The sequence below is a fragment of the Struthio camelus genome, chromosome 13, assembly GCF_040807025.1.
Source record: "Struthio camelus isolate bStrCam1 chromosome 13, bStrCam1.hap1, whole genome shotgun sequence".
Lineage (NCBI taxonomy): Eukaryota > Metazoa > Chordata > Aves > Struthioniformes > Struthionidae > Struthio > Struthio camelus.
In genome coordinates this window covers 3,376,019-3,402,992 of record NC_090954.1, presented here as the reverse complement: position 1 = coordinate 3,402,992, position 26,974 = coordinate 3,376,019, and the positions used below count along the sequence as shown (strand labels likewise).

Genomic DNA, 26,974 nt, shown 5'->3' with positions numbered 1-26,974 from the left:
TAGGACCTTTCAGGAACGTTCACCTACCTTGCCTTGAAGGTGGCTGGCGTTGTACAGCGTATTTCCATGGGCTGGGATTAGGCTGGGGAACATAGTCAAACAAATACCTCGTGCGAGAAGAGATGTGCAAGCGAAAATATTATGTAGCTCCTGTTCTGAAGCTGACCGGTAAAGGAGATCAGCTTTAAGGGCCTCCTTCCCGTATCTTTGAATGATTCCTACTGCAGTTATGTATATTGTATGGTGCTAAATCTGTTCCCTTGCCTCCTGCCTTTTACCTGTACTGCTATATAGGGCATAAGACAACATGCTCCACAGTCACTGCACTGCGTGTCACTGAAAACAGCTCTGGGTTTCCTTAAATGACTCTTTTGAACCTTATGAGTTCCTGCTTCAAGTAAGAATCTAATTCAAATAAGAAGTCAATTAAGGCCTTTAATTTAACCCCTGCCAGTCATGTCTGAGACTTTTTGTGCCTCCTCCTCTTTCCAAATCTATAGTTGCATTTTCTTTATTTTTCTTTAGCAGCAAATGGCAAAAGAGTTTCAGTTATCTCTTGGTATGGTCTCGCTCCTAGAAATAAGAACCGTTAGAGCTGCATACCTGTTGCTCAAACTGGTTTCTAGATGCAGAAGAGCGTCTCTGCATCCTGAATGTTGAGACATTTAAGGCATCCTCTAGCTAACAGAGTTTGTGTCACAATTTGTTACGGACATAGAGATGGAGTCCAGTCTTGTGCTGGTGAAAAGCGATTTCAGTAATGAAATTTTCTGAAGTACCTCAAGTCCTGATGTGATTTGGATCTCTGAAATTTACTTCCTAGTAAAAGTAACCAGAAAGTGCAAGAACTCAAAAGAACAAAAAAAAAGCAATTTTTGAAGATGGGACAGAGGTTTATAAATCACCTAGGTGCTTTGCAAACTTTATTCAAAGCTGTGGCTGTGTGTTGGGGGGGGTGGTTCTTGTTTTAAGATGTTTCTAGATGCCAAATTTCTAGGCTTAGGCTCAATTAGGCTGGTTTGTCATTGCCTTGACACTATGGGTAAGGCTTCCATTTGCAGAATTTACTTGTAACGTTTTCCAATCAGATGATGATCATTTTTGGTGAAACTAAACCTTTTTGCAGAAATGCGATCACTAAAATGAACCTCTTTAGGAGGCGGCTGCTTAGATCCAGGGGTGGAGCTGAGGCTCCATAGGCGAGTCCAGCAGGAACCCCTGTTACCTCCCTCGATCCCCTGCCCCTGGCTGAGTGCCCCAGGCCGGGCTGTCCACTACTCTGCGACAGACTGCCAGCTCCTAGGAAAAAAATCGGAAAGGTCTTGAGTTCATCCTGCTGTTGAATGAGACCGAGTACCCAAAGAGCACCTTGTTCATGAGGTGATACTCTTGTTTTTTGCTTGCTGCATGTGCGTAGCCCCTTGCCGCTGGACAAAGCGGTGAAGCACGCCAGGCTCGCTCTTGGGGTGCATGGAGAGAAGACGTTACACCTCCAAGCAGTCGCAGAAGGGGCGGTTCATCCAAAAGAGGCCCACCAAACATTTCCAGGCACCGTTTTCACATCCTTTTTCTCCAGGCTGTTCCTGATGGCATGATACCATCCGGCGGTGCAAAAAACTTCGGCTCCTGTAACGTGGCCTGTGAGTAGTCGAGCACGTCTTGAGAATTACAAACACCACTAAAATCAAGAAGAAAATGGTAGCAAGCATGGTAAATGTGTGTTGGTCACAAAAACCTTCACAAGGATTTGCTAAACTACATGGGGATTTCCAGCAATGATTAAGAAGTGTCTGCCTTTCTGGAGTTAGTCCTCAGTAGAGCCTATTAAAAAAATAAAGTTAAAACTCTTCCTCAAAAACCTGTTTGGTATTAAAATGTCTGCAGAACAGACATGACTCAGTAATGGAAAAAAATAACAGGAAAGTAAAAATGCCTAGTTTGTTACACACAGGGAGGGATTTGTTGTAAATGGTGCTTGTGTGGCATGATCTGATTTTAAGATTCAGGCCTTTTTCAGTAAAATGACAATTTTTGTGAGGATAATGGCTTTTACCTGATGAAACTAGAGAGAATTGGAAGAGGTGGGAGCGTGTCTTTTTTGAGGGCAGGAGGGATGCTCTTTTTCTCCATCCCTGTCTTTGATGGAGGACTTAGGCTTTGTGGTCAAAAGTTGAATAACTTTGAAACTTAAAAATATCTAATAGAAAGTACCACAAAGGTGAGAGCTGTAGCAAACGCTCTGTGCCATTTTTTATTATTATCCCTCATTCCTTGAGGAACCAGATGAAGTGAAAAAAGATTTGGGGGAAAGGAGGGGTAAGCCTGGCTCATGCTTTTCAGATTTTTTTTCTCCTCCTCTTTTGGGCAAAAGGTTTGAATTCTTTACACTGAAAGCAGCCAATCTTCCCCCCCCCCCCCCAAGGAAACACTTGGTTGTTAGAGGGTACAAGGGGTAAATACAAGCTCGCCGGGCTTGTTTCTTGTGCAGGGGGTCTGTTTTGCAGAGACTGGGGCCAGCAGTGCCCGGGCTGGCGCGGTCGTGTCCGTACGAGCTGAAGGGAAGGGATGTGGAAACAGGTTCTTGCTTTTTTAAGCTGTGGAAGAGCCTCCTCGAAACAGGAGGCTTTTGGTTTCCAAAGCGTCAGGACTGCGCATGCTGGAGAAATTTTGAAGCTGATCCAGAGCCCGTTAGGGCAGATGAATGGCTTTCCCTTGGCTTCATTGGGTGCTGGATCAAGTGTGATTTACGTGAACTTTTAATTGCGGTGGTAAGGAGGGGAAATGCCTTCAGCTGGCAGCCATCCCCCCTGCCTCGATGTATGAAGACTGATCCCCTTCTTTAAGCTTGAATGGAAATGGCTGCAGATATGTTTTGTCCCTGGGATGCCTAACTGGTGTTTGAGTATTATCCTGTTTGACCAAGAATGATCTGACCAAAAAGTAATTCCGACCATTGCTGAGAAGCTGCAAGAATATTTTCCCGCATTCGGTTTAAGCGCAGTAAGTCCGAACGTGCTCTCTGGTGCACACAACCCGCTGTGGTTTCCGTCAGCGTTACACTCGTTCAACAGAATGTGCTGTGAGGTCCCAAATTTTGTGCGACTGGACTGAAGAAAAAGGGGGAGGGACGGGGGGCAGCATGTGCTTAGCAGAGAGGGTGGAAAGTAGCGCGCGGTGGAGTGACCTCTGAAAGGGGGGTCTGAGAGCATGGGGCTTGGCAGCGGCAGGGTTTGGCCTTGTACGGGTGAGTTCTCACCACGCACCGGGTGTAGGTGAGTATAGGATGCTCATCAGTTCCTCTAAATTAGAGACCACGCGTAATTTAGAAGCTGTACACATTCGCACACCAGTCAAATTCTGTGCAGCCAGCACGACGGTGCCTCCGCTCGTGTTCCCAAATCCATTAGTTTGGAGCAGCGAGGGACTAATTCTGCAACTTCTGTGGCTGATGAGCGCTCCTACTCCTGTTGGCCGTGGGGCTAAAGGACACCCAATACCCCTATAAATTGCCTACTGATACAAATGTACGTGCAGCTGGAAGAATAGTTGTGCTAAGCACAAAGAGCCAGCCCTCCCGCAGCTACGAGTGATCAAAGCCGCAGTGAACTCAATGGATCAGCATTGGGTTTTCCTAGCTGAGGGTCCAGCCCAAGTAACTTAAAACTTACTTTTAATTTGTTTTTATGTTGCTCACAATCACCCATTCAACAAATTAGTGTCAAAGGATGCTTTTTAAACCTTTCAGCTGTGAAATGATCAAGCTCATTGCTTCCACCCTGTTTGTCCAAATAATCTTATTAAATGAGATGCAACTCCAGATTTCCTCACAGACAGATGACATCGAACTACCATGAAGATCTGAACTTTGACCACCTGTTCTGCATTAAAAGGTGGAAACTTTTCTTTGACATACTCAAAGTTCTGTATTGTGAAATTCGTGTTTGAATTTGTTTATGATATATGATGTTTCTCCCCTTTCCTCATAGTTATAGTGAGTTTATGCCTGACAGTGAGGATTAATAGCGTAGACCGCATCTTGAGCTTTTGCAAGTTGCCATAGTTTTACTGAAAATCTGTGGGGGTTGCAGGAGTTAGCAGTGGTGGAGCATCTAGTCAGCAGCTTAAGAAATATTTTCTTACTTGCCACTTGACATCAATTCTCATGTCCTAGATGAAAAACTGACTTCTGGTTATAAAACAGTAATGACACTTAGAAATTCTGTTCACTCCTTCCTTTCCTCTTGCACATGTCAAATTTCCAGCTATCCATGGAAGATGAAAGGCGCTCAAAATTTGGCAGGAATGGTAAGTTTCTCTCCTTAAACCCTTCATAAATACAATGAAGCGATCAGCTGTAATTACTTTTGTAGGAAATCACCTAATTTCCTATCCTATTATTTTTTTCCTATTGATAGAGTCCAAAAACTTTACTTTTGTTCCTTATGACCTGGTCAAAACCCACCCACATCAGTAGCTATGCCCATATGGCTCTTTAAAAGCAGTCAGGGCCAATGCTGTGCTCCCCAGATCTTGCTGAACTCTTGTCCTGTCTCTCAGAGCCTTGAAGGCTGCAAGCAAACAAGACCAGCTAATGCCCGTAACATCCAAAACATGATACTGCACAAACATAACAGTATGTATGTATATGTTATATACACTTTTGGCATGTTCAGAAACACTCTCGCTGTATCTTCAGCATATACTTCAGGCTTGCTATGAGGATGAACAGTGAATCTGGCCTAAAGCGTATCTAGCAGTTTTGTGTTGCTTTGATTTTAGTAAAGCTTGGAAGGTCAAATAATTCTCTTGGCAAAAGAACTGGAGGTTATGGATGGTTCTTGATTGTTGTCTTGTTCTAGCTCAGTTTAAAAACTACTCGGAGAAACAGCACCGACTCTTTAAAAGACCTGAGAAAACGGGCAGACTTTGGAATGTTTTAAGTTAGGCTGAACAGCACCGAGCCTGCCGTGCCTGTCCGCGTGCACGTAGCGCATCTGGCGTGTAATAGGCACACGAAGTTCAAAGGACAGGCTGCGCGTTACAAATACCTGTTCTGCAGGGTCACAAGTAGGAATAATTTCTTTCTTTGTTGTTTATTGCACAGATTTTAACAAATATTTTCTCAGTCTGCTAAAGTGAAGGTTCATATCTCTATCAATCTCAGTGGGTTTGTTTTCATAGGGATTTTTATTATCTCTGGGTTGTTCAGGGCATATGCTGTCAGTGAGCCGCAATCTGTTGCGACTGGAGAAGGATATTTGACTAGGTCAGAAACATAATGTAATGTTCAGTTCCTGTTTTTCTGAGTTTGAGAAGCTGCAGTCCTTCAGCATTATTTGTATTCGTTCCACTTGAATGTTATTTTACAAATACAAGATGCAGTGGCGGGTACCTAGTTTTGCAATGGTGGCTGGGGAGTAGGTAGAAATAATGAAGATAAAGATCTTTTTTAGGAGCTGTCAAAGACATTTTTAGCTTGCATTTTTTTCTAGAGTCAGACTAATCCAAATGGTGGGGGGAAGAAGGTTAATCACTTTCTTACATATCTGTCTGCAATGACATTTAATTATAACTTGACGTGTTTCTTGATTTTAAGCGACAAGAGCTAACAGAGGAAGGAAAACCATGGGAAGGAAGAAGAACCCAAAATAATGAAATCGTTATCTGATGTTAGGCACAGTAGTAAATTAAACAGTAATACAGATGATACTAGACGATCTTCCTGTGGCTGTTTGCGGCGTGCACGCAGACGTGGAACTCCAGGCAAGGTGGAAGAGCTGCAAACGGTGTGGGCAGTCGATGACAGTCCAGTCGGAGAACTTCAGAGCCATTTTCTAAAACAGTGGTGATTCTAGTGGTAATGTCTGACTTACAAATTGTGTGTTTTTTTAATTATTTTTATTTTTTAGTTCAGATGGAGTACTTCTGAAAATGCAAATCCAGTCATGGTTTAGCCCAGCTTTGCCAGTAGCTGTAGGAAACCCAGTGTGAAATACATCCAGCTGTCTTAGAAAACCTGTTTACTGCTGGAAGTAGAAAAGTTTTGCAGACTTAATGCTGTTGAAAATTAAGACACTGTTTTCTGTATTTAAGTACTTTGGGGCAGAAGAAGGAATGACTTCTGTTCCTGGCAGAATGGGCATGAGCATTTAGTAAGCAAATACAATATTCAGTATATCGCTTTGATGGAGCGTCATGTTGATAATGGATCCAAAGGAGTTGAAACAAACAAACTGTTTGAGCAGCAAGAAGCCAGGCAGCTGCTAGCAGCAGCAGGTACTGGGAGCTTGTAGACAGGCTTATATATAGGTATAAATATATATACACATATTTTTTTGAGAGAGAGAAGGAGGCCAGGCAGGCCTAGATGGGCAGAAAGGAAAGGAGGAGATGGCAAGCCAGAAAGCTAAGAGACTTTGTGAGGATTTAGAGGGGAGTGCAAACAAATACTTACATATATTCCATACCATCATACTTCACAAATACATATCCCCCATGCAGAATTTTGAGGCTGGATGTGTCCGAAGGCATCTGTATTTTTCCATCTGGAAACAGAATAAGCTGTGCTGTTTGGCAGCTGAATAAACAGCTTGTGCTGCTGGCTTCTTTGCTGTCGTGACGTGTTGTCGCATCACGCTGGTTGTTACACAGCAAAAACATGAGAGACAGATTGAACAAGAAAGCAAACATGATCCTTCTCCCTTGTGCTGCGTTCATGCACTGTGATTGAGGGGAAACTCTTCTGCCAGGCTCTGCAGGGCGACGGCAGCGATTGCAAGGTGGCACTTCAGAAACCCTCTGTTGAAATGGGAGCTCTGGGTAGCAGGAGACCTTGCAGCCGGAAGTGCTTGCACCGCAGTGGCGACAGCCCTTCCCCAGGTCCACCCAGGCCACCACAGGCTGGCTGGTGAGAAAGCCACCTCAGCAGAAAGTAGGGGTGATATTTTTAAAGATGGTTCTTTTGGAGTTCCCAATCGCTAACCTGAGCAGGCTGGGAGATCTGCAGTTCAGTCAGATTTATGAGCTCTTGGGACACAAAGGGAAGTTACCAGAAAAAGAAAAGAAAAAAAATAATAATGCATCGTGTTCCTGGCGTCTGTGTTCCTGGTAGTTGGTGTCCCTGGGTGGATATTGCACAGCAGTATCGCATCCTAAAACTGGACACAGAAATCTCTGATTGCAGTTTGCTTCACAGTAAGCTAGCAGAAGATCCTGGCGTTCTCCCCCAAAAATGCTTGTTTACTGCAGTTTGCGTGGTGCACGAAAGTATCCTCAAAGTGCAATAATGTGATGTGCTCGTCTGCCTGCATGGTCCAGAAGGTTCCTCAAACTACTGTGTTCTTATGAAACTGCAATCACTTGAGATATTTAGGTTGTTTTTTTTAACAACCAATTATATCACACATGAATTGCTGACTTAAATCTTGTGACCAAGAAGCCATGAAGCCAACTTCATCAACCAAGCTTTTCAGAACAGTTAACAGCAAATCAGAATTTACTGAACAGACTTTTGGCTTTAGGCTGTGCAAAAATTTTAAGTCAAAAGCATGCAAAAAAAAAAGATACCACTTCTTTGTACCCACTTGTATATGAATTGTCTCAGTAGGACAGCTCCCGAGGAATAAGGAGGAGTCTCTGAATGTTTGTATAATGATGCCACAGTTGCTTTGAGAAATATGCTGGTGTGGCAAGCAAAAACAACTCCATGATGTAATATCCATCCTAAATTACAGCGATCAAACACAAGATAGGAATGGTAAAATTGGAGAAATTGGTTTTTTTGGTGCTGCTGCACTCGCAGAGAGCATCAAGGCAGTGCTGAGCGCTGACGTGCTCCCCGAGGTGAGCCTGGGACCTCTCTGGAGCCAAGCGTGGGAGGGTTGCTTTTGTGTGTGCGTGCACGTGTCTGACTGGAAAGGTGCTCCCCAAACGTGGCGTGTCAAGGACGTCCTTCGCGTTTGGCAGTGAAGAGGTGTGCACGAGACGTGTCGTGGCACTGCTCAGTGCCAGGCTGCTCGCTTCTCTGTCCAAGGTGGACGACCTGTGCTCCAGACCAACCCCCAGATTTCAGTGCAGGCTTAACAGAGATGTTAGTTTTATTCCAGAGGGAAATCTCTTTTTTTTTTTCCCCCCCCTCTCCCGCGACCTCTCCCTCTAATCTCTGTGCTCCACAGCCTGTAAATTACCTGTCTCTCCTTCCCCTTGAGATAGCCCCTTGAACGTTTTTCCTCTCCTCTCCTAATGTCCCTTCAGCCCCACAGGCATGAAATTCCTGTTTTCTCAGAGATGATGCAACTTGATACGCAACAAATTAATTGTTCTCAGCTTACATTTACCCTGTGAATTCTGCTGCATCTATTTCTGAGGAGTTTCTGTTTAAAAGCTTCCCTACGTTTTCCAGTGAAGTAGGCTGTCTTTTAAGAGATGCCATGCTGACCTGCGGCTCTCGTCTCGGCTGCATCTGCAGCCCTCTGCGGCACGCAGGGGAAGCTCTTCCAGCTCCCACTGACCTCCAGAGCTGGTAAAATTGGACCGACTGGCACTGTGCTTTTAAGACAACCTGTCTTTAAGAATAAGAGGAGAACAGGTTTTAGACAAGCTGTCAGTCACTGTTGGCTTAAGCATCCTTGGCAGGCGGGTTGAAATTCAGAGGGAGTTTTGCAGTCGTGTTTGTGACTGTTTCGGGGGCTGCGTGCCTTGTGCGATGAAATGCTTGTTTTCTTTCCATCTTACCAAATGCGTTGGTACGCAGGTCAGGGCAGAAATGACTTGGAAGCCACGTGAGAGGCCACGTGTTGCTTGCAGGCAATACGGAGAGGTGCGTGTTCTTTGGAAACGCCGAGTTTCCAGACCAGCAGTAAAATAAGCTTCTTTGTAAGGGTTAAATGAAAAACTAGTAGCAGATGTTTCTGATAATGTCAGTAGTGTGAATATGCAAATGCTCTCTAACAAGTCAGTTTATTCAGCATATCTTAGAAATTAGCGAAGTAAATATCTCCTCAGACTTCAAGTCTTGATAGCTTATGGGCTCTGTCAGGTTTTCGGGTCATGACTTTTAAATGTCCTGCTTGTTTGTTTAATGTATAAGTGCGTGGTATGTTTTCAGTTATAGACTTGGATTAGGTTTCAACATGCTATTTCTTTCTGAACTGAGCTGTAACCATAAGGCAGAGCAATCAGGTTAATATTTTTCTGAGCTTCAACTCACTGCCCAAGTAAGAGATAAAATTAGACAGAAATGACCCTCTCTTTGTGCCTTCTTAGTTGGGGCAGTTGTAACCGGGTGGCCAAGGCTTTACCTGTGGCAAACGTAGCGTAGTATTTAAGACAGCTTGGATCAGCCGAGCACTTTGGCCCCAGTGCTGCAGTTGTGTCTACGGCCAGTGGCACCTTGCTGTGGTCCCTTGGGACCGTTGAGGGGAATGAGCCTGTTGGAAGGTGGTTCTGGTGCTGGGCATTAAGCGTGTAGTACCATCAGGGCTCGTATGGTGCTTGTCCATCGTCCCTACAGGCTACTTAGCACCTAGATGCTGCTGCCCTGGGGAAGCCCGGCCGTACCCTTTCCTGCAGCCTTAGCTCCTGCTCTCTTTAGCCGACATGATGATGTTAGGCACGCGGGGAGGTTTCCCTCTGGCTAGATGTCTTGGCCGTAGGACGCGGTGTGCCTCTGCAGCAGTGCGAAGCTGCCTGCCTGCAGTGAGAGGCTGGTCCCAGGTGGGAAGTGATTGCAGTAATTTCTGCCCTTTTGGCAGAAGTAATTACAAGGCAGTAATTCATGAGTGTCTAATCCCAAGCCCAAACTGAAGCACTGTGATTTACAGCAGGGATGGCACTAATGCTGTGCTTGTATCTTCTCCTTGAGGTGCCTAACTTTGTCACAGTAGCAGCTGAAAGTATCAGCAGTTTGCAGGACTGAGGTGTGGGCCCGTTACCGTCATCCACCGCATCGAGTTCTCATGAAATCCTGTAGGAGGTGGAGAATGAACCATTTAGGGGTGGCTGGTTATTATGGTACCGTTCCCGTGTTTCCCTGGCAAATATTGTGCTTAACTTATTATTTTTCAGGAGGTTCCTCTTTGGAAATGTTCCTTTCAGGCTTTAGGTTTCTAAACAAGATTTCAACTCTGTAATTAGTGTGTGTCAGTATATTTTTAATAAGAAATTATGAGCCTGTGAAATGGTCCAGTTGTTCTTGGTATTTGGAAAAGAAAAATCTACTGTGTGTTAGGTAACGTAATTACTTTTCTAAAAGACTTTTTATTATACTAACTGCACATTTACTGTACTGAATAGACCAAAATAGAACCAGAATAGAATGAATAAGCCATTTTGGTCCATTGGGTAAATAAACAGCTTTCTAAAGCATATGTAAATATGTATTTAGTTAGTAGAGCTGATTGGCTATTCTGAAACTGCTCCAGTCTCTGAGATAAGTAATACAAGTTTAATAGCCTTCCATAAATATTTTCTTGTTTGTCAGAAGGCAGTAGTTATTTATCCACACCATACTGTTTGCATTTGATGAGATCTTTAGAAGAATATTACAGAAGTTCGTTGTTTTGCATATAACTGTAGGGAATCATAACCGTTGCTAGAACCAGTTGTTTTCCTCGTGAGGTGGGATGGAAGGGACTGGTGTTACACGTGCTTAGAGAGTAGTGTGAGAATAGTCAGTATACCTTGTCTTCTCCTCCTCCTTGCCATTTCCAGCCTTTACCTCTCCCTCCCAGGAGATGTGTCTTTTTGTTACTTTTACTCTCTTTCAGTTTTGATGAGGTAATAATGTGCCTTCTTTCTGTTGAACTTTTCTAATGTCTTGTGTGCTAAAGTGAACCCAAAGGTATGACATGGAGTAGGGCTGACTCCCAGGCACAGCTGCATTCTGTAATTGAGATTAAAATTATATGACACGTATTATGAAACTCATCCATTAACATGCTTTACCAAAAGGAAAGTAGTATATGTGAAAAGTGATTCTGGACCCAAAGTCTTCAGAATCTGTTCTACCTAAAAGCAAGAGATGGATACTGGCTTTTCCATCATATTGGCCTCTCTGTTGGGTTTATTAGTAAGTGTCCGTTCATGTGGTTCGCTGTGTTGCAATAGCTGGTAGAAAGGTCGCAGCTGAATCCAGCCAGCAAATCTCTTTGCAGAAAGTTATGCCCTTGCCTGGAAAACAAAAAAGTAAAGAAAAAAGTGCCACGTTTTCCAAGCTTGTTGCATCTGCAGAATTGGAAATTTTTCAAAATGTCACTTCTTACAAGATTTCGATTTAGTTTTTCATTGCAGTCACAAAAGTAGGTGACAATGTTATATGATGCGCCCTTCTTCTATTTGTCTTGCTTCTCCCATTAACATTCCATAATGTGAATTATCTGTAATATGACACTTTTCCTCTATTTTTCATATTTGAACATTTCAAAGAATAATATTTTTCTCTGAATTACTTAAAAGTTAGGTTTGTCGTTATTGTACTTCCTGTTTTATTTTCCAAATTGTTCGCTCATTCTTTTCCTGTATTTATCTTCCAAAATTATTGGTTTTCCTAAATTGTCTAATAGTCTTATTTCATTTTTAACTCTTCCTTATTACCCACTAAACACTTAAGGTTTATTGTCCTCTTTTAGCAAAATCAACATTGTGGCAGACTTTCTTCCCAGGGAATAGAGTCAGCGAAGCTAGAAATTGGAAGCAGCACCGTGCAGCTTCTTGGCTGTTATCAATGCGTCCAACTCCGTTGGCACAAGCATCAATGAAGGATGATCTGTTGCTCAAGACGTTTGTAAGGAAAAACAACAGTTCCTCAAAAGAGAGGGTTGCTGCAATTAGAGCAGATGTACTGCTGAGTGTTTGAGGTGAGCATTTCTGCACCCTGAGCTGAGGAAGATGTTGACAGGACTTAACCAGTGTGCCCCATTCAGGACTTGGGTTTTTTCTAGATGGTGAAAATAGTAATGCTGTTTTCATTCCAGGGTCAGAGTTGAGGCTCCTCTCCATAAACATATGAAAGTATGTTAGGGCCACTATATACCTTAAGATGAAATTAGGGAGGGAAATGCTCAACAATAGATAACTAAGATCATAACTAAGATGATAAATAACAATAGATAACTACCTGTGGGAACCTCTAATAGCTACCAAACTCTGTCATGCTAGCTGTAGAAGAATGCTTTAAACCTTAGCAGCAGCCAGTGGGTGAGCCTGTGAACGGGTCTGTCCAGGGGAAGAGCTTGCAGTCTCTCTGCTCTGGACAGCTGGAAGAGTGAGCGCGCAGGGTTCCTGATGCTTGGGGTTGGCACGTGAGCCTCAGCAGCCAGAGTCATAGGAAGGTTTGTGAAGAGAGACGATTTATGATGTTGTTATAAAAGTGGGGTCACTTCTGCCCTTGTGACAGGGTAGCCAGGCCATCTTGGGCTGCAGAATGCTTGAGTGTATGTCGGCGACAGCTTGCAGGAGTCCGTTGGTCTCGAAACAAGTAAGGAGCAAATCCTTACCATAAGGCATAGTGTGGGGCATAAAGCAAAGCCTGTACAAGCATGATAAATTATCCCTAAGGCCCCGAATGCTTGCAGTACTAAAAGGCATCTTAATTATGAGGTAACCTTACGTGAAGGTAGCAGTAAAAGAGCAGAGACAGCAGCAAGTGCTCTCTTTTTCCTTTTGGTAATAAAATAAATGCCTCCCCCAAAGCTTGGTGGTTTCCATTTGGATGTGTCTGTATGTATTCAAAACAGGTCAGCTGGATTAGAAGCATTGCTTAGGAGGCATTTTCAATATAGTCACGGAGTTTGCAATTACCACTGAAGCTTCCTCAAGCATGTCTCTGGGAAGTGTGGAAATGGTAGAGAAGTAATCAGGTTTTGAGTGAACTTCAAAAAGATTTCTGTTTGAGTATTCGACATACTGGAAATGACTCTTTGCCACCCTTTAATGTTCCCCCGCTACAAATAACATCATCAGAACAAATCCTTGCTGATATGTGTATCGGGCATTATAATTCACTCTACAGAGAAAGCGTATTCATCAGTGCTTATTTATTATAGTTAAGCTGTATTCTGTCTGATTAGATGACCCCATTATCTTTCAGGCGTCTTTAACTGAGCGCTCTCTAGTATTATAAAAAATAATAATTACAGTTTTCTGCCTTTTCTTTCACCCCGCTTCCTCTCCAGCAGGTAGAAGCTACGATGTGATTATTTCACGAGATGATGCTCATTCGTTCCCTTGAGGGTGAGAGATTTGTCTCATCGTGGAAATAGCTCTGCTCTCCCTTGCTGAATGTGCACGCACGAACACAGACTTTTACCAGTAAGCTCTGAAAATCAAGGAGCCTTTGTCCGCTTGCGGTGCCAGGCTGTAGACCCAGCGTAGCTCCTGCACGTGGCTTGCAGTGCTGGTCTTGCGAGCAGAGTGGCCAGGACCTTGGTGTAGATTAGAAATCCAGCTAAATTCCACAAAGTGAGTCAAATCTTCTCAGAAACAGGTGCATGGACTCATCAGAGAAAGTGATGTGAAAGGGCTGTCAGGTTATTGGGATTCTCTCCTGGCCAATTCAGCGTTAATATCCATGCATTCCTTTCCCTGGTCCTTTTAAAGCTTAAGTAATTTGTAAGAATGTTTCAGTAACACTTGGATTGTATCAAGTAATTACATCTGTAGTAAATGCAGTAAAATACAAGGTTTGATTATTTCCGCATGTATTTTGTTTAACTTAAATACTATGCAGTGTTAGAATTCAATTTTATGGAGTTTTTTATTTGGGGAAACTGAAGGATTGTTTTCAGTGTCAGATATCACAGCAATTAGTTGGAATGACATAATTGAACTACATTTTGTTGTATCCATTTAACAATAGGAGCACAATATAGGTCACTAAAAGTACCCAATTTACTTAAAAAAAAAAAAAAAAAAAAAATTTTACTTCGCATGGAGAAACTAACATCTACTTAGTACTGCAACCATACGCTCCCATTTTCAGAGTTGCCATTTATATCTGTGGTTTTCAAACAAGAAGTTTGAGCCCTTCCTTAAACAAAACCTACTGTTCGTTCTTCTGGTGTGTTCCCAAGGGCCAACAGGAATTCTCTCAAAACAGCAATATAGTTTCTTTCAAGAAACTCAGCAAAACAAAAAAGAGAATGGGAGGGGATAGATAGAGATGGAGAGTGTGTATGTTTGTGTGTGTGTATATATATGTATACATACACGTGTGTGTCACTTTTGCTGATGCACTGTTCAGCAGAGAGGCTGGGTGTTAATGGCATTCTGTCTAAAGACAGCTCTGGTGGGAGAACCGTTACTGTCCAGCTGCTCTTTGTCAACGGGAGGTAAGCATATTTCACTTAATTTAGGCATTACGTTTTTTTTCCTTTGTAAAACAAAGAAATGCTTCTTTGCAAGCTTAAGATCTGCCCCCTGCAGATTTGGAGCCCAACTTTTTGATTTTTTGGGAGGAGCTTCCTCTGATCAGCATTTGCAAAGCCTGGCAAGGCAGCGCTGACTGGCCACCACTAGGCTTTGAGGAAGGGGCAGGGTGACCTCGGTGGCTCCAAGGGTTTTAGGGCGCTAAGGAGTTAAGAGAGCTGGGCAGAGCTGCTCTGTTGCGTTTACAACTGGGCAAGGGAAGGATATTTCTAGCTCACCTTTGCAAAATCCCATCTGCAACATGTTTGTAAAGCTGCCAGGTCTTATAAACGAGAATGAGATGGAATTAATAGAGCTAACAGTTTTTAAAGCTGGGACCTGTGCTAACTCAAACACAGAAAAGTTCAAAGTCTTTTATTTTAAATTACTCATGAGAAGGGAGGAGTGGAGGGTTTTGCCTCCTTCATGAAGAAAGATGAAGCTAAACATCATCTATGTCCATATTGAAATAGATTTCTCATCGTGTGTTGCTACAGCTGCTGCTGTAAAGATGAATGTTGTTTCCTACAAATATTAACTACGCTAGTATTTCTTTTTAATTACTGAAAAGATTACTGGTGCTGCAGATGGCACTATCATTTTCCTTTGAGGCATGCCTTATGACAGAAAGATCTGAGGTTTCCATGAACGTATTTGTGAGCTACTGGAAAAATTCTCGAAAGCTGAAGGGTGTTGTGGGTTTCTTTTTTTTTTTGTTTTATGTAAGGTTTAGTGCTTGGAGAGAACACATGAGTTTTCTATTTAAAGGCATGATAAAAATCAGTGTTCTCTATGCCCGTTATTTGTCAGTTGCTAGGATATGAAAGTCAAGGTTTGTAGGGAGAAGTTATATCTTCTGTTAGGCCAATGGAGATAGAAGGAAACCAGGCAAGCTTCTGAGCACAGGAGCCGTTTGTCAGGTCTAGAACATTGACAGCAAACTTCAGATACTGGATTCCATCACTTCATTCTGGAGCGGAATTTGCTGATTTAGAATTACTGTAAACACAGTCAATTTTCTTTACTCACTATCAAAATCTAATTATGTATGTTTGCCAGCTATTACGATAAAGTGACTTTCAGGTCTCCCTTCCTTATATCCCTTGCCTTTCTTTCCTTTTTTTTTTTTTTTTTCTTCCCCCCCACCTTTGGTTGGAAAAAAATAATGACAGTTTTGATGCAGATCGTGTAATGAAATGCCAACTGACTGTAGCACTTCAGAAAATGTAGTGAATGGTGCTAATCTGGAAGTGAAGGCTTTGGGGGTGTACTGTAGTGGTGGGATATCAGTGGAATCTGAGGCTGTGGCATGTTTATACTTGATGTTTTATGTACTTTGTTTTTTAGACTTCGGACTTGATGGTTTGCTTTTTTTGCTACTACTTTGTTTTTAACTAACAGATGTTACAAATTAGCTGTAGCATTAGGGGCCAGCTGGGCACGCTGGGGTCCGGGAAGACAATGTCTTTAGGTAAAGGTAATATTAATTTTTAACATACCGTGGCAGTTTTTGGCTCCCCTTTCCTATTTTTTTGCGGTAGCGTGGTCCTCCTGCACCCATGCAATGATGCCTGTGGTGCTGGCTGCTCTCAGGAGCAAAGTGCTTGATGAGGTGGTCCCCATGGCAGTGTGTTGCTGGTAGCTCAGGGACCTGGCTGGCCTGTGGCCAGCCTGGTGGGATGTGCCCTGGACAAGTGATAAGATGGTTTCTTCTCCATAACATGGGTTCTGGGTTCAAATCTATAGGTAATTAAGGGGGTAAGGAGGAGTTACTGCTGAGGAGCCCCTCTCCCTTTGGTGGCACGAAGCGTGGTGGCTCGTGGTGGTTCGTGTTGGCGTGTGAGCTTGCGAACATGTAGGGCTGTCTTGGCACAAGCGATCTCAGAGATGTTATTTTACCCGGAGCTAGATCTTATCTGACGGTTAGGCTATTCCAAATGAGGACAAGGGTGGCGTGGTGAGCAGGTGACTGCTTTCGTGGGAGCTGAATGCAGCGAGGTCAGGTCCCAAACTTCCTGCTGAGCACTGAGCCTCTCGCAGAGCCATGAGTGTTTTAGCTGCGATTCTTCTCTTGCTTCTTGTCCCAAGACCCCATTTAGGATTTAGTAGGAATTAATTCTGGTAGAAGAACTTAAAAAGTAATAATTTTTTCTTCAGTCATGCTCTTGGGTATTTTTTCCCTGAAGATTTCTCTTTTTTTTTTTTTTTTTAACATCCATTGGTAGGAAGAAAACATATGAAAACATCACTAGAGTGTGAACATCACCAAAGCTGATATGATTTCTGTGATAAAATCTACTTAAAACTAATTTTCATAATATTCAACTTCATAATACTAGCACAAATGTCGACCTCCTGTAACCCTATAGTCGTAACATGCTTTTCCCTTACGGAGTGGTAGTGAATCCCTTAGGTCTCTGCTCGGTTTTGGTCTGGATGTGCTGTGGCTTGTCACTGCTGGCTGGTGCTGGGAGTTTGTCGCTGTTGCTGATCCAGCCCTGTTGACTCTGCTGAGCTCCGAATAATTAAAATCATGTGCATACATTAAAGAAGATTTAAAAACAAACAAAAAAAAAAGGCAAGCAACTTAGAGTAGCAGAATATGCTCCAAAACCAGAGTGCAGCTTTTCTTCGTGTTTTCTTAGGCAAGCCTAATCTGTGTCGCTTCACTTGGAAGGAAAACGCAGGCCTCAGAGGGAGACAGGGGTGCAGGCTCCGAATTACTTGGAAATACAGTAAGCAAATGCACGTGGACGTTTTAATAGTCGTGGCCTGTGCTAAAATGGCTCTGCAGTACTATCAGGTCACATCCAAGAAACTGAGCCTGTGAAATCCTGTTAAAAAAGGAGGGTATGTCTAATTCATGGGACCGAGAAAGGGATCTTCCTAAGCTCTGCTGGTAGTTTTTGGGGAGTGTTTCTTTTTTCAGTATGGGGTGAAGAAAGCTCTTCTCTGTAGTAAGTTGGATTAATTTGTAGCATGTTTTAGTGAATCCACTGGGAGAAGAAAATGCACAGGAAGCCGCTTCTGGTATCGGTTTTTGGAGATTGTATTTTGCTTTCAAGATTAAGAACGCAGAAGGGTGGTGTACTGAAAGCTGTGAACCTTGGCTCTGTCGCCGACTCGCCGTGTCCCATGGTGCCGTAGGACCTCTTTCTCAGCCTTCTGTAGAAGCAAACCAAAACACCATGAATTTGACTCTGGTGCCTGAGAGACCCATTTATTCCGGTACTTCCAGTAGCAGAAGCAAAGAGGAGATTTATGAGAGTGGTTAAAAATACTTCTGTTGATTCCTAGGGCTATATTAGCCTGCATGATTTGATATGCTTTACTTTCTCTATGTGCCAACCTCATTCAGTTGCTATTCTGTGCCTTTGTCGTGATTTTAGTGATACAAGTTTAAAGGGAAAGAAATATCAATTGATCTAACACAAGTTTTAAGTGGAAAAATAGGCACTTTGGATCTGAAACAGAAGCAAGCAGAGGCTGGCTCCTTAGTTACTGGTGCTGTGTCGCTTTGTCCCGCAGCAGCAGTACTCGTGCTGAGTATACGTATTTATTGGATTTGTATTTATGTCATCAATAAGTTATTACATCAAGTCAGACTGTAACCAATAAGTAAATGCTATAATTTGGCTTAAATAAGGTTGCAGGCCCTGAGACGTGTCTTGGCTATCTGGAGCCTAATTCTTATAGCTGAGGATGCGGGATACAAAAATAATCCAAATCTTATTCACCCAATTGTGAAATTAACAGGAATTTGAAGTATCTTTGTTAATTGCACATATATATCTTCAAATTTCAGAATTTTATATCGAATTTATGTTGAATGTTAGGTGTTTTTTTTACTTTAACAGTCACTGTATTAACTTTATCACAGCAAGTAACCTTTCTCCTGTGCGAAATGGGGATAGCACTGAGTAAACTTAGAAACATAGCGTGGGGTGGTGAAAGTATTTTGGTATCTTTAAAAGAAAGTTGTTATATAAATTGTGTGTGTGCCAGCACTTTGCAGTGGCAGGTGACAGCTTTCTGCTCCGGTTTAACGGATAATACTGCATGGGGGAGCGACCGATCGCTTCAGCTGCAAGTTGCTAAAAATATTTGCAGGGTTAAAGCCCGCAGCTCTTACTGGATCAGAACTTGCCTTGCGTTAACGTGGGGTTTTTGTGTAATCCCTCGCGGCAGCGCTTGGCGGTCTCTGCCGTCGGGGTCTCTCGTATTTAACGCGATAACAACGTAGTTATTGGGACAGCCGGGCTAGCGAGGGGCTGGGCAGGCTGTGATGACGACTTGGGTCCTTCGCCGAAGGAGGTGCACGTGAGGCCACCCAGGAGGGACGGGGCCCTTCTCGGCCCACGGGGAGCCGTCGGGAGTCGCTTCTGTTGCTCCGTTGGTCCTTGGCGCGGGTCTAGCCGCAGTCTGCAGAGCGCCTCTGCGTAGTTCCCTCGTTGGCAGGCTGAAGCCTGCCTGCTGCTGTCGGATATTGCGATTACGTGGAGACGTTGAGATCTTTGGGACCGTCAGTCGTGCGTGCGTCTCAGCGCCGTAACGAGGAGTAGCGGCAAGATGCGCCCCGGGTCGGGGCGCAGGCGGAAGGCAGGGCGCTGCGGGCGCTGAAGACGCCCTGCGCTGATGCCGAGAAGGAGGCAGCGGCTCCAAAAGCCGCCCTGGAAGGACGGACGGACAAATTCCGTCCCTCTGCCTGCTTTCGAGAAAATGAGGCCGTTTGTTTCCGGCCTTGCGTTCTCCGTCGCGGTGGACGTCGCCCCTTCGGCTTCCCGCGTCGCCGTCCCCTCGTGCCGCGCAGACGTTGACCGTCCAAGAGTGGACTGGCTGGTTCCTGCTGGCTTTAGACGGGGGTGTTGGCTGCAGAGCAAAAATTCTTCGCGTCTTTTTTAGAAACAGCCTCAAAGCTCTCTTAGCTGGAACTGAGTTTACTGGCTAAAGGAAACTGGAACTGGATCATTTCTGAAAGAGGAGAAGCAGCAGAATGAAAAGGCTGCCGTAAAACCTGCTCGCTGCCGGGAAGCAAAACCTGACAGGCGGTGCGCGAGGGTCAGCATGCTGTGATTTCTGTCCTGTAGCAATTAGGAAGGATGAGAGGGAGGATTGTTTGGAAGAAAAAGAGCCAAATGCTTTAAAAGAATACAAGCTCCTGACCTAGTCTGGTTTACTGATGTAAAGCTTGATTAAATTAGTCGTTCCTGGAGGTGAGGCAGTGACTGTAGGAGCCTGGGAGCTGGAGAGAGGGATGAGCTGTCGGGGGAGGTTATTCACCGGGCAGCTAGCGGTGTCTTCCCCTGTTTATTCTTTCTGTGTTTTCAGAGCAGCTGAGAAGGTTGTTTTACTGTTGAAGAGCTTAATATGGCAAAAGCAAAAAGCTTGACGTCCTTAGGCGCGCTTGCTGGCGCGGATGTAAAGGGAAGGATAGAGCGTTTTAGCGTTGTCATGCCACGGCAGATGTTGGCGTCCCTTTAACACCGAACGGTTGCTGTGGACTCTTGTCTTTGTGGTATTCCCATCCTCAGTTCTGCTGGAGAAACCTGTCCTCCTTGCACAGAGGGCAAATTCCCCTAGAAAACATGACCTCCTTTCCATCACCTCTGCAGCGTGGCTGTGGGCCAGAGCCTGCTGCGCGGAGCCGCCTTGCTTCCCTCCCCAGCCGGTGGTCCCGGGGGTCTCCTCGCCTGCGGTGCAGGAGCAGATGTCACCCTCGCTGGCTCCCGCTCGCTCCCCGGGGCGTTGCGGAAGGTCGTCCCCCCGACCGCGTGGAGCTGCCCTCGGGGAAGCAGCACCCTCCGGCTCCCTCCGGAGCATTCGCCCGGAGCCGCGTGCGGGGCCAGGGCAAGGCAAGCCGAAACCCCAGCCCTCCGCAGCCAGGCCGCCTCTGCTCCGGCGTGCGGTAAAACACGCACCGCTTAAGCTGTGTCTCACCATGTCTAGATGTCTAACCTCTCCTTAGGCACCAGTGGGAGTTACGTGCCTGACTGTGTGTGCAAATTTGGCCTTTAGCTGCTTAGTCTCCCTTTTTGTCAACTGCTGGAAAGAGATCATGCAGAACATACAGAAGGATATGGTGGTGTGCAGCGAATAATTATTGAGTGCCTATGTTGTATTAGCACTTGAGCCAAGTTTCAGAGAGGATCTTCCTACTGTTTGAATTATAGAGGCTCTGTTGAAGCAAGGCCATGCTTGAAACGAACAAAAAAAAAAACCCAGTGAGATTCAGCACCTCACCGAAAGGTCCAGCCTGATGTAAAACATGGCTGGTGGAGCGGCTCTTCCGCGCACCACCTGTAGCCTTGGAGAGTGTGAAAAGTACTTGGAGCCTCCCGGCCCTGAGCCCCCGCTATCTGTCGTGCGCCGTACTGAGCGAGGGGCGAGTGCTCCCCCAGGCTTTCGGCATATTTAATGCATAGCACCATGCATATAGAGGAGGTGGAGTGTTTTTATAGGAGAACTCTACTGTCAAAGTCAGGATGACTTTTCCGTGTGGCTGTGCTGAATTATTTTTGATAGATGTTTCTGTGGTACAGACCAGCCTCGAATGACTTTGCTCTGTACCTTGTTGTGACACGCAGCTCTGCGAGATAGCTTCTTACCCCTCTCTCCGGGGAAGGCAGGGCTTCGCGTTGTGCTAGAGATGAGATTGCAAGGTCTACGCTGAACCATCCTTAAAAACAAATTAAAAACCTTTCAACAGCCTCAGGAGACCAAGCCATTACCCCAGTACTTCTTAACTTTTTAAATACAGAGAAGCCGCGTTAATACTGTAGTACTGGGACAATGCTCTACCGCCGACATCTATAACATCTCTACAGGTTTGTATTTAGTTATTTCAGTTGACCTTAATCATCCTAAAGGTTTTGGCTTTGTCTAAGGAAAAAGTAAGAGTGTGTGCGTGTGCTAGGCAGTTAAGACGACCGTGCGTGCATTCATACGTGCTCTTCTCTTACGCAAAGGCCGTCCTGACCCATTTTGCTCATGGGTTGCCTACCTGTAAGACGTGGAAGAAAACTCAAGTCTTTACAGGTTTGTCTGTGGTCATGGTGAAAACAGGAAAGGGTGTGCAGAGGCATGGGCTGGAAGAGACCATAAACATGATTCCCTTTCTAGAGCTGGTAAAGATTTTAGCTCAAATAACACCCTGCTCTGTCCTTCCCATCTCTCTCAGCTTTCCAAAATGTGTTCCACGTACGCGGCGTATCAGTAACTGCTTGAGTCAGTTTTGTGGCTCTCAGCAGCTCCTTGCTCTTTAAAAGTACTCTATTACTGCTAGGATTTGATTTATAGATACATATATACATGTATATATATGTATATATATATTCACACACATGCGCACACACAAACGTATGCGCACAGTCACTTTGCTATTGTGCTGGTTGTGTGTGGCTACAGATTTAAAAGCACCGTAGCTCGCTGCTTTCCCGTATGTGTCTTCTCTCATTGCAGTGTTGATCTTTCTATACTTAGTGGTAAGATGAATTAAATTATGTTCTCTCTCTATGAACTAGCTTATTGCTTTAATTATTTATTGCTTTTGCAGCTAATTTGATTTTTAGGCAATTTTTAGTTATGCTTCAGTAACTTTTCATTTTAAAAACAAACTGCTGGTTTGAACTCATTGGCATTAACAACCTGTTATTGATTTGTTTGGCCTCATACTGTGTGATGAGGGAAAAGTGGCTTTGCCCTGCTGAGCCTTCAGACCATAGTGTGAACTGCTAGCTAAACCGTAGTTTTCAGGGACTAGTTGCTCAGAAGGTTGCTTCATATGAATGCTTGTAGATGTGTCTGCCAAGCAAGGTCAAGGCCCCTCATTTTTTAAAATTGGGAAACAGCTTCTGTGCTCTTAAGCCTATCTTTATAGGAGAAGAATGAAATAAAGGATGCAAACCTCAAAAACTGCAGGACTATCTCCCTCTTTACTTGAATCACAGCATCCGGGCAGGTTCTTTATCACAGAGCTTTTCTTTGTGACTGGTAATAACATCTGCACTGGTGAAATTCAGCCTAGTTAGATTTTGTGTCTCTTAAGACCCACTCTCCATTTTAAAGAGCTTAAATCAAAACCCATTAAAGTCAACTGGAGGGTTTCCTCTTTCACTCGTACTTTGTCTCTGTTTCATACCATAGTTCAGATAATGATTTGCAAGCTTTTCTCTGTATCATTGCTTTCTGCTGACTGTTCACAATTTAAAAGCCTTAGGAACTCTGTCCTCATAAGCAAGAGGTTAAATAGCTTTCTTTTCTACCATCTAAGATTACCTGCGAGAATAGCTCAAGGACTACACTTGAGAGCAGAAGAGGAAGGTCTTGTTTGCAAAGTATAGTTCAAGGTCAGTTTGAAGAGCATTTCTTGAGGCACTGGAGCTGATCCTTCTGTTTACGCTGAAGTGGCATAACTTGCATTTAATGACTCTAAACTTGGCTCTGGTGCCTTTGTTTTTGGTTTGCTCTCTGGCTACGACCACACGAGGCAGTGTCCGGAACTAAAACCAGGCAATGAGCTCTTGGTTTAGAGGACTGCACAGCCCAGTGAGGGCAAGGGGAATAGCTGCGGGTGCAGTACTCTCCTGGGTGGTGGGTGCAGGGGAGAGCTCTAGTACTACGAGGATTTTAGGTAGGTATCGGGAGTGATGCAGCCCGTGGCAACGTACAGCCTGCAGTTTTATGTTATACAGCCCTTGGCTCTGTGATCTTCCTGTCTTTTGAGTCGTTGGATAACATCCTTGCGTTTAACTTAGGGCACCCTATGGCTAAGGCCTTTTGATCTTTTCTCTGCTCTTATCACTCCATGTTCATCAAATATTGACACAACCATCTTGAAGACTTTCAGACCAGTTCTTTTGGTCTAAGTAACAACTTGTTCTCTGATCGTCTTCCTTCCCTTTCAAACTAAAGGCAGCCAGCGTTGCCAGGAGGCTGAAGCTCTCACCGGGCTGTGCCCAAGTCCGTAGTACTCGTGTTCAGCGACAGTTGAACTCATGCTGAGTGTGAACCCCTTCTGGAGCTGAACCATCCTGCTAGTCAGAGCGCTCTTGCTAGCAATGCTTAGGCTGGGGGCCTTGCATGTGTCTGGATGGTCCTTGAGTTGGGTCTGGCCAGCCATAATGTCATGTCTTTGCCTCATACAGAGCATGTCTTTTCCTGTGGGTACAAAGAGCTGTAGGTTCCAGCAGCAGTCCTGTCTTCTGAGGGTGCAGGTCCAGCCTGTCTTTTTTTTCCCCCTCCTTGAGCTCTTGTATGGAAAGGCAGGGGGTTGAGGAAGGCTTTCTGTAACCTTGCTCTCTCGAGCATACTCTATTGACCCCATAATACAGTGGGGCGTTTACGGCATATGTAGCTATATTAAACAGCTGCCACATTGCAGCACGAAGGTAGCTGTAGCAATCGTGGAGTGCCTATGTAAGGTCTCCTCGATCCTCAGGGATGAAGGGCTCTATTAAAAATGTAAGATCATTATCACTGATCTTGAAAGTGGACCGATGCATTTAACATATATAATTATAAACTTTCCACCAGATGAAATCATCTTGTTTGAGCATCTGGGAATTGTTTTCTCATTATCACGTTTCAAAGAGTGAAAAATCTTCCTGTTTTCTCAAGAGGATTTTGTGAGATTAGTTGCTGCTGTTTTCTGCTGTGTATTCCTGCACAAAGGTTTGTATAATTATGCACATCTTTAATTTATTCTGCATCCTTTTGAGGGTTTTTGCTGTGCTGGGATGGTCCCCTTCAAATGGCAAGGAAAGTAAGGAGAGGCTTTTCCCATAATCAATTTGAAAAATGTTCTGACAACGTGTGCAGGAGTTTACTGATGCGGCAAAGTACTTGCTAGCATAATCAATTTGGGAATAACCGTACTGACTTGGAAAACCACCTGGTAAAATGGTTTTGCATGAATGATATTTTCAGTATGAAATGTAATAGTAAACATATAATGATCTCTTTTTGTCTAAGAGTTGCAGAAATTCCCTACTAGCCGCCTGGCACAGGGCCACGCTTTCCAGGCAGCAGCTCTGACCACTTGTTCGCATGGATAAGGTGCAAAAAGAAGTCTCTGTGGTTCGGATGGTGGAAAATTTCACTTCATGAAGGAAGAACTTCCTCAGGAGGATTTTAAGAGAAACGGTGGAGACAGTCAAAAGTGTTAATCAGAGTATGTTTTTCGCAATAGGAACAACTCATCCTAGTTCAGATTTTTAAAGTACAGTATGTGTGTGTATGTGTGCTCCTCTTCCTATTTCATGCTTTCACTTTACTATTGGACTAGTGGAAGCTTCAGATTATTAAAGTTATCTCCCCTTTTGCCCCACCTGGTCAGCACTCCAAACCTCCAGGAATTTAGGTGGAAGGAGAAGAACAGATGGAGAAGAGGAGTTAAAAAGAGTATGAGAGTGGGCAGGAAGGGGATTGTGAAGCCCTGGTGTAAACCCTGGCTTGGCTGGGCTGCAGAAAGTCTATTGTGCCGATTTAAAAAAACAAAACAAAACAGGTGGCAGCTTTCCGGGAGTGGGAACAGGCAGATGTGAAAGTGATGGAAATAACTTTGAAAAACATTTGGGTTCTTTTGCAGGGTGTTGGCTATTACAAGTTTTTGTTGTGGTGTTGCTTTTCTGCTTCCAAAGACTGACATGGGAGATATTGATGGAGGAGGTGGCACAGTAGGCTTGGTTGGGAATAAAGATACTCTAGAGAGCTTTAAAAGATGCAAATTAAATGGCAGATTTCTCCTTGCTCTTGCTGGGGAGGGAAGATTCTTTGATGCTGCCTGCCAAGAACAACAAGTGCAAATTGCATGGCAAGGTAGGGCAGCTCGAGGTTTGACCCTGTAGGACATATCATGGAAGGATATGTCCCCCCTCTGTACAGTGTGAGGAGTCAAAGGGCTTTGTGACTGGGTGGAAAAATATTTTTCTAGCACAAGCATTATGGAAAACAATTGTAAGTCCATCTTCTAGGAGTTCCCTTATATCCTCTGGAAGGAGCATGCTGGGGCAGGGCTAGCGGAGAAACTTAGGATTAAAATGGCAATACAACTCTAGTTTAGTAAAAGAAAAGTGAGCAGTGAAAAAAAATTGGCCCAGAGAAGGTGCTGTAACTTAGGCCCTGGAGCTGGCTTAAATGCTGCTGTCTGTAAGCAGAGCGGGACCGAAAAGGCACCAACAGCCTGTCTCTGTGGGGGGCCAGCACCACTCCGGCCCCAGCTAAGTGCGCAGTGAGCACACTTTACCTGGATTACTTGTTCACCTACACAGCTTTAGCAAAGAGATTCCTGAAAAGCGACTTAGCTTCCACTCCTGAAGAAGAGTAAGAGCCTTAATCTCCTTGACTTTCAATAGGAGGTTGTCTGTTGAGTCACTTAGGAGCTTTTGAAAACGTCATCCTTCTTATCTCACACAAATCAGTAAAGAAATAACTGTTTCTGGTAAAGAAGGAAGGCATTTGTTTGATATACCATATCCACTTCTTAACTCTTCTCTACATGTGACTACCCTGCATGTCTGTCTGCACCTCATACTGGATACGTGAACGCTCACTTGAGACATTTCTTTTAGTTAGTTGGCAACAGTGGATAAGCATTCAGCGTTGTGTTTTCAAGCTGTGTGATGACAGGGTTGGATTAGAGATTGGTGAGTCTGGGAATTCTGAGCAGGAAGGGAAGTTATATAAAATTTGAAATGTGAATATAAGCTCCCCGAGTCTGAATGTGAAAGGCGCTCACCAAGAAGAGCGCAGAAAGACCACAGCCTGGAGCAAAAGTGATAGGCTCGAAAAACTGAAGCAATGGCTTTCCTTGAAGTCTATTTTTTTTCCCAAAAAGGATATTCGTCTGGATTTATTGTCCTCTTTTAGCAGCAACTCTACCGCACCACATGCAAACATACTGATGGATAAGGAGAAATCCATATGTAATGTGAGCACCATGAGGACGTGGCATCTCACAGAACGCTGCACGCTGCTTGAGCTTTATAGCACTGGAAATACACTGCGGCTCTTGCTAAATTTACAGCAAGGTCTCACCTAACCTATGATCTTGGTGTCTTAAGTTTGAATGATCATTCCACAGGCAAGATACAGGTACAAAGTAGAACCTTTTTGTGGACTTGTAAAACTTGATTATTTTACAAGGATGAACTTAATAGATGTTAATGAATTCTATAGTTGAACTGGCTAGCACATTTTCTCTCCTCAAGTGTTCAACCACTGGTAATTAATGCTGTTTTGCAGCCTTCTCAAAAGTCTGAGCAAAATTCAAAACTCTTTAGAAGCGGATGTTCTCTTTTGTAAGAACTCAGCTATAACACTGCGATGCCAAATGCAAAATATTCACGTTTATAGTGTGCTACTAGCAAGTAGTGCTTGGCAACTTTGGAGATTTGACATGCTTAAGCATCGCAAAGCCATGCAGTTCTTTATTTAGTTCATCTTAGCCCTGAACAAAAAGTCAACAGATTCCTATTCTTCATCACGTCTCTGAAAGCTTACAGGCTTCTGCCTGATTCTGAAAATCCCTGTGCGTATGTGAAATTTCTTTTGGAACAGAGCGTACAAGTTGCAT

The 26,974-nt window shown here is 44.1% G+C and overlaps 1 protein-coding gene across 6 annotated transcripts in view; it reads left to right on the top strand.

Moving 5' to 3' along the window:
• Positions 1-26,974, top strand: part of FSTL4 (follistatin like 4) — a 359,281-nt gene that overhangs the window by 116,104 nt on the left and 216,203 nt on the right. The window contains exon 1 of one of the 6 annotated variants that reach the window (XM_068959799.1): positions 18,710-19,461. The exons of the other annotated variants lie outside the window; for them this stretch is intronic. The gene's annotated coding sequence lies outside the window, so the exon portion shown is untranslated. Of the gene's footprint in view, positions 1-18,709; positions 19,462-26,974 lie in introns of those variants that run through there. 6 annotated transcript variants of the gene reach the window in all.